The sequence below is a fragment of the Ranitomeya variabilis genome, chromosome 1 (genome assembly GCF_051348905.1).
Source record: "Ranitomeya variabilis isolate aRanVar5 chromosome 1, aRanVar5.hap1, whole genome shotgun sequence".
NCBI classification, from domain to species: Eukaryota; Metazoa; Chordata; class Amphibia; order Anura; family Dendrobatidae; genus Ranitomeya; species Ranitomeya variabilis.
In genome coordinates, this window is record NC_135232.1 from 956,656,660 (window position 1) to 956,665,213 (window position 8,554).

The window sequence follows — 8,554 nt, forward strand, 5'->3', positions numbered from 1 at the left end:
ACTCGGATGAGTCTCGCACGTCAATACCCAGCACTCTGATCGGAGCGTGCGGCCTCGTAGCAATACATGCAGCCGCACGCTCCGCTCCTGAGTGTCGGAGCAGTGCCGGGTATTGACGTGCGAGACTAATCTGAGTTTCTCGCATGTGAGAATGAGCCCTTAGTAGAAGAATTGTGCTTTTTCTTCAGCACAAGATAGACATGCATTTCAACAGTAGAAGCTGTGAGGAAGTACACTAGTACAAGCTTTTGCTTGCATGAGGAGGCCGATATTAAGGGACAGCGCAGGAGCAGCTGATGAATACTCCCATCCACCGCTCCTGCTCTCGCTGTTAGCGGCAGTAAGTGTCAGAGTAGTAGTCCCATCTGCTGACACCAGTGACAGGAGGTATAACTTTATACCTCCGATCACAGCTGAGCGCTCGCGCTGTCTTCTGTCAGTGTGGGAAGCGCGGATTTCTGACTGGTGGGGATGATTTCACCGCCAATCAGGCACATAACAGCACAGCAAACACTGGATTCTCGGGCCCCCTATTCAAGTGAATGAGGTTCGGGTCCGGGTACTGTTCTGGTACCCAAACTTTTTGAAACTGTTCAGCCAGACCCGAACATCCAGGTGTCCGCCCATCTCTAGTTATAGAGCGCAAATTTACCTGTAGGACCTTTAGTAGTTAGTTTCCCCATGTCCCTTGTAGTTCCCAGTTCTTTCCCTTCCTAATCATCTCCTTCCTTACCCCACCTTCTTCCCTCTCCCTCCCTTCTATTAGTATTAATTATATTGTTTTGTATTGGATTATAAAAACTTCAGTAAAAATTCAGTTGAGAAAAAAAACTCACTGCCTAATTGATTAACAGTGTACGTACATTTCTCTCTCCCTATCCATCTATCTTATTACAGTAGTACATGATTAGTCAGTGTGGATGAGCAAAAGATAAACTTTATTGCTAGGGCTGGTGTTCTGATGCTTTGTAACTTTTATTTATTGTATCAGTGGATTTCCTGCAGAAGGACATTATGCTGAGGTTGCGTGAGCGTAGGGGCGGGCTTTAGTTGGCATTACAAGTTGTGTTCACTGCTGGCTTGCACACCAGCACAAGGGATGATGGGAAATGTAGTTAGAAGGGAGTGGAGGATCCTGAAAAGAAAGTGATGGATGTAACAGAGGGCAGAGGAAATAAAGCAGGAGGGTACAAAACATCATGGTAATTGGCAGAAAAACCATTTGGGGCTCTTGATAGGGTGTTGATCCAGGGAACTAGTCTGATTGCCGTATGTGGAGTCAGGAAGAAATTTTCTCTTTCCCCCATGATGACACCATGGAGAGAGAGGGATCTGCTCTCAGGGACAAGAAGCCTACAGGTGAAAGTTGGTACCTCTCCCACATTAGTTCAGTTTCCTGTCCCTGATGGGGAACCTACAGCATACCTGATCATCGTGGGTTCCATCTGGCCGTTCTAGGCAGCGGGGAGCCCTGCCTCGGACCTGGTGGCTTCTTCTCTCCCCGAAGGCCACGATTCCAAGTTCGGCGGGCCCCGTGCATGTGCGTAGGGAGAGGCAGAGAAGCAGATCCAGTCTGCCTCTCCCTAGACTACAATGGCTGGTAATAGGTGGCGGCGGACACCTGGTGCTATGCCGCCGATCCACCTGTGGCCGAGGAGAGGATGGTGGCGGCGGCTACCTACAGGGAAGCAAAGCGACTAACGGCATCAGCGGCTGCTTACGATTCTCCCTCCTGGAGGACGGACGCCGGGAAAGTGAGCCACGCGTGCGCTGGCCGCAAGGCATCTCTGGGAAATCCAGAGGGGGGTGTTTCCGGGATGGCGTGCTGCATTACTGGGTAATTGGTTCTGCGGCATGCCGCCCACATGGAGGGGATTAAAAGACGGGCAATTGCAGGATCTGGTGCTCGATTTCACCATGAGTGATCAAGAGCAACCGGCTGAGCAGGCCCTGCAGTCCCCCTCCAAAGAAGCACCGCCAACAGCAGCAGCACCATCACCCGCAGCAGCGACATCAGCAAGGAGATGCCTCTTCCCAGCGTCGCAGTTCAGGATCCCAGCGCAGCAGAGGCTCCAGTGGATCTGAAAGACCAGCAGCGGTTCAAGTTGTGGAAACAACTCCTACGCCAGAACCGGTTTTCCGGTAAGTGACCTCTGTGAAAGTTCATCTTCTAAATGGGGTTTATTGTGTCTTAGGAAAAGAAGTGTACAGCAAAATCCAGGCAAAGAGTATGTGCGATCTGCTCTGTGGAGCTACCCACTACATGGGTGAAAAAGCTCTGTACTACATGCATAGAAAATATATTCACAAACAACTGCTCAAAATAAATAAACCCATCTATCTAGAGGGCGCTGCACCACTAACATGACGGGTGACCAGACATTAAATAATCTCCACAGTGGTACTTGAATAAAATCAATTTTTTATTAAACCAGATTAAAACGCAAATGGTACATTATAAGAAGGGTACATAGTCCAGAAAGGAGGGACTTCACTTCCATAGGATATTTCTAAAACCGTGGCTGCATACATGAGAACCTAATATTAAACTCCTCCTAATGGAATACCTGAATGAATGGCAGGTATAGGTCTTCCAACTACAGATTTGAAAGCAGTCCCTAAATGCCAGGCATATAAGCGTAAACACAGGTAACTCTTTTGACTCATGTTCGGGTAAATCTAAATTTATCCCTAATATGCCCTGCTATATAACAATCTGTGAGGATGACACACAAAGTATAGATTAATAATGGTAAATTATGTACCTCATAAGCAGTCACATGAAATTCCTCGGCGTCCCTCTGCCCCGACGCACATTTCGCAATGCTTCGGAGATCATTTAATGTCTGGTCACCCGTTAATGAGATGCATAGAAAATACCATATGTGAAGAGTCCCCAAGATTTGCATCTGACTTAAGCTGAACAAAACCCAGGTGGAAGATGCGCTTAAAGGGGTCAAAAGTTCAAAAAGAAAGTGTAAATCCAGACATAGATCCCCCGAATTAAGCTCCAATGAGGAAGATAGTGACTGTTCCAGTTCAAACAGATCACTCTCTTCACCCTCATCCTCTTCATCCTCGGAGGGGGGTCGCAATTGCTTCCCTATTGAGGAAACTTATGCCTTAGTAAAAGCAGTTAGGGCAACAATGGGGCTGGTAGAGTCTCGGCCCAAAAAAACGGCACAAGACTTAATGTTTAGCGGCCTAGAGCAAAGGAAAAGGAGAACGTTTCCATTAAATGATAAAATACAATCCTTAATAAAAAAGGAATGGAAAAGGCCAGACAAAGTCCTCTTAACCCCAAAGAGAAAATACCCCTTCGATGATCCAGTCTGTTCTTTCTGGGGAAAAACGCCAAAATTAGATGTTGCTATTGCAAAAGCGTCCAAAAAATTTGTCTTGCCTTTTGAAGACATAAGGACCCCCATAGACAAAAAGGCTGAGATATTTTTAAAAGGCTCTTGGGAGGCTGCCGGGGGAGGATTGAAACCAGCCATAGCCGCCACGTGTACTGCCAGAGCCTTAATGGTGTGGCTAGACCACCTAGAGTCACAATTAAAACCTAAATCCAACAGAGAATCAATTTTGGACTCGGTCTCAATAATGAAAGGAGAAGCTGCGTTCTTAGCGGATGCCTCTATAGACTCAGGCTAGCGGCAAGGTCTGCTTCCTTTTCAAACGCGGCAAGAAGGGCTTTATGGCTCAAGTGCTGGCCGGGAGACCTACAAACAAAAGCCAAACTTTGCTCCATTCTCTACAAAGGAGAATTCTTATTTGGGCCAACCCTAGACGACATTCTTGATAAAGCAGGGGATAAGAATAAGGCCTTCCCGGGGTTTCCCATGCAGTCCTATAGACGGCCCTTTCGGAGCAGGAGATTTATACACAGGAAGCCCCCTAAAAATCAAAAGGAAGGTTAACCTACTTTCTTCCAGCCTGAGAAAAAATATAGGAGAGTGTACGGATATTAAACCTAATAAGAACAGGGCTAAAACTGAAATTCCATACTGTCCCATCCCATCACTTTGTCATAACCCTGCAAAGGAAAGTAGAGGCCAAACAGCTAGCCCTCCAAAAAGAAAGTCTTTTAAAGGGAGTCTGTCACCTGAATTTGGAGGGAACAATTTTCAGTCATATGGGCGGGGTTTTCGGGTGTTTGATTCACCCTTTCCTTACCCGCTGGCTGCATGCTGGCTGCAATATTGGATTGAATTTCATTCTCTGTCCTCCGTAGTACATGCCTGCACAAGGTAATCTTGCCTTACGCAGTCTCGGGTGCCAGTTTATCCGGAGAGATTCCAATCAAATAAGTGCTAGAGTTCCTTCAGAAGGGGTTGGAAAAGGGGTTAGCAACAAACACACTTAAAGTTTAAGTGGCAGCACTAGGAGCCCTTTACAACTGCCACTTAGCGGGAAATCGCTGAGTAATGAGATTTATTAAAGCCTCAAGTAGATCTAGACCCATTTTCCACCGCACTACGCCTCCCTGGGATCTAAACTTGGTACTCTCTGCATTGACCAGAGCACCCTTCGAGCCTTTGTCACAAGCCTCTCTAAAAATCTTATCCCTCAAAACCTCTCTTCTCTGTTATGTTCGGCTGGTGGTTAGGAGCACTAGAAATGACCAGATGAGCAAACTGGCAATACAGGACGAGCTCTGGGAAGTGGGAGCTCTGCTGACCGCAACCCCTAATCCTATCACAACAACTAGAAATAGCCGTGGAGCGTTCCTGACTTTACCTAGATTCCTCTTCACAGCCTAAGAGCTAACTACCCCTAAAGATAGAAAATACAGCCTACCTTGCCTCAGAGAAATTCCCCAAAGAAATAGGCAGCCCCCACATATATTGACTGTGAGTTAAGATGGAAGTCACAAACACAGGAATGAAATAGGTTTCAGCATAGGAGGCCAGACTGAACTAAACAGACTGAGGATAGAAAAGGTATCTTTGCGGTCAGCATAAAAAACTAACAAAAACCACGCAGAGTGTGCAAAAGAAACCACCGCACCGACTCACGGCGCGGTGGTGCCACTCTGCATTCCAGAGCTTCCAGCTAACTAGATAAAATCATAATAGCAAGCTGGACAAAAACACAGTGGTAACAAATAAGCTAGCAGGGACTTAGCTTTTGCTGAAGTAGACAGGTCATCTGAAAGATCCAAGAGAACTGAACCAGTACTAGGACATTGACAGCTGGCATCAAGTAACGATCTGAGTGGAGTTAAATAGAGCAGCCAGCCAAGACCTGAACGAGATCAGCTGGAGAAGGAATCTCAGAACCAGCAGCTCCACTCACAGCCACCAGAGGGAGTCCATGATCAGAACTCGCCGAAGTACCATTCACAACCACAAGAGGGAGCTCGAGAACAATTCACAACAGTACCCCCCCTTGAGGAGGGGTCACCGAACCCTCACCAGAGCCTCCAGGCCACTCCAGACGAGCCAAATGAAAGGCACGAACAAGATCGGCAGCATGAACATCAGAGGCAACCACCCAGGAATTATCCTCCTGACCATAACCTTTCCACTTGACTAGGTACTGAAGTTTCCGTCTCGAAATACGAGAATCCAAAATCTTCTCCACCACATACTTCAACTCCCCCCTCAACCAACACCGGGGCAGGAGGATCAACGGAGGGAACCATAGGAGCCACATATCTCCGCAACAACGACCTATGGAACACATTATGGATGGCGAAAGAAGCTGGAAGGTCCAAACGAAATGACACAGGATTAATAATTTCAGAAATCTTATAAGGACCAATGAAACGAGGCTTAAACTTAGGAGACGAAACCTTCATAGGAACAAAATGAGACGACAACCAAACCAAATCCCCAACACGAAGTCGGGGACCAACACAGCGATGGCGGTTAGCAAAACATTGAGCCTTCTCCTGGGACAATGTCAAATTGTCCACTACGTGAGTCCAAATTTGCTGCAACCTGTCCACTACAGAATCCACACCAGGACAGTCTGAAGGCTCAACCTGCCCTGAAGAAAAACGAGGGTGGAAACCAGAATTACAGAAAAAAGGCTAAACCAAAGTGGCCGAGCTGGCCCGATTATTAAGGGCGAACTCAGCTAAAGGCAAGAAGGACACCCAATCATCCTGATCAGCAGAAACAAAGCATCTCAGATATGTTTCAAAGTCTGATTGGTTCGTTTGGTTTGGCCATTTGTCTGAGGATGGAAAGCTGAAGAAAAAGACAAATCAATGCCCATCTTGGCACAAAAGGACCGCCAAAATCTTGAAACAAACTGAGAACCTCTGTCCGACACGATGTTCTCCGGAATGCCATGTAAACGAACCACATGCTGGAAAAACAATGGAACCAAATCAGAGGAGGAAGGCAACTTAGGCAAAGGTACCAAATGGACCATCTTAGAGAAGCGATCACAAACCACCCAGATAACAGACATCCTCTGAGAGGCAGGGAGATCTGAAATAAAATCCATGGAAATATGCGTCCAGGGCCTTTTCGGGACCGGCAAGGGCAAAAGCAACCCACTGGCACGAGAACAGCAGGGCTTAGCCCGAGCACAAGTCCCACAGGACTGCACAAAAGAACGCACATCTCGTGACAAGGAAGGCCACCAAAAGGATCTAGCCACCAAATCTCTGGTACCAAAGATTCCAGGATGACCAGCCAACACCGAACAATGAACCTCAGAGATAACTCTAGTAGTCCATCTATCAGGGACAAACAGCTTCTCCGCTGGGCAACGGTCAGGTGTATCAGCCTGAAACTCCTGCAGCACCCGCCGCAAATCAGGGGAGATGGCAGACAAAATTACCCCCTCTTTGAGAATGCCAGCCGGCTCAGGAACTCCCGGAGAATCAGGCACAAAACTCCTTGAAAGGGCATCAGCCTTCATATTCTTAGAACCCGGAAGGTACGAAACCACAAAATTGAAGCGGGAGAAAAACAGCGACCATCGAGCCTGTCTAGGATTCAACCGCTTGGCAGACTCGAGATAAGTCAGATTCTTGTGATCCGTCAAGACCACCACGCGATGTTTGGCTCCTTCAAGCCAATGTCGCCACTCCTCAAACGCCCACTTCATAGCCAACAACTCTCGATTACCCACATCATAATTGCGCTCAGAAGGCGAAAACTTTCTAGAAAAGAAAGCACATGGTTTCATCACAGAGCCATCACACCCTCCTTGAGACAAAACAGCCCCTGCTCCAATCTCAGAAGCATCCACCTCGACCTGAAACGGGAGCGAAACATCTGGCTGACACAACACAGGGGCAGAAGAAAAACGACGCTTCAGCTCCTGAAAAGCCTCAACGGCCGCAGAGGACCAATTGACCACATCAGCACCTTTCTTGGTCAAATCAGTCAATGGTTTAACAACACTAGAACAATTAGCGATGAAGCGACGGTAAAAATTAGCAAAGCCCAGAAATTTCTGAAGGCTCTTCACAGAAGTAGGCTGAGTCCAATCATAAATGGCCTGAACTTTAACAGGGTCCATCTCGATAGTAGAAGGGGAAAAAATGAAGCCCAAAAATGAAACCTTCTGAACTCCAAAGAGACATTTAGACCCCTTCACAAACAAGGAATGAGCACGAAGGACCTGGAACACCATTCTGACCTGCTTCACATGAGACTCCCAATCGTCCGAAAAGACCAAAATATCATCCAAATATACAATCATGAATCTATCCAGGTACTTTCGGAAGATGTCATGCATAAAGGACTGAAACACAGATGGAGCATTAGAAAGCCCGAATGGCATCACCAAGTACTCAAAATGGCCCTCGGGCGTATTAAATGCTGTTTTCCATACGTCGCCCCGTTTAATACGCACAAGATTATACGCCCCTCTAAGATCTATCTTGGTGAACCAGCTAGCTCCCTTAATCTGAGCAAACAAATCAGACAGTAGCGGCAAAGGGTACTGAAATTTGACGGTGATTTTATTAAGAAGGCGGTAATCTATACAAGGTCTCAGAGAACCATCCTTCTTGGCCACAAAAAAGAACCCTGCTCCCAACGGTGACGACGACGGGCGAATATGCCCTTTCTCCAAGGACTCCTTTATATAACTCCGCATTGCAGCGTGTTCTGGTACAGATAAATTGAACAGTCGGCCCTTCGGAAACTTACTACCAGGAATCAAATTAATAGCACAATCACAATCCCTATGAGGAGGTAGGGCACTGGATTTGGGCTCATCAGATACATCCCGGTAATCTGACAAGAACTCAGGGACTTCAGAAGGATGGGAGGACGAAATAGACAACAATGGGACATCCCCATGTACCACTTGACAACCCCAACTGGATACAGACATTGATTTCCAATCCAATACAGGATTATGGACCTGTAGCCATGGCAAACCCAAAACGACCACATCATGCAGATTATGCAACACCAAAAAGCGAATATCCTCCTGATGTGCAGGAGCCATGCACATGGTCAATTGAGTCCAGTACTGAGGCTTATTCTTGGCCAAAGGTGTAGCATCAATTCCTCTCAATGGAATAGGATACTGCAAGGGCTCCAAGAAAAAACCACAGCGCCTGGCAAACTCCAAGTCC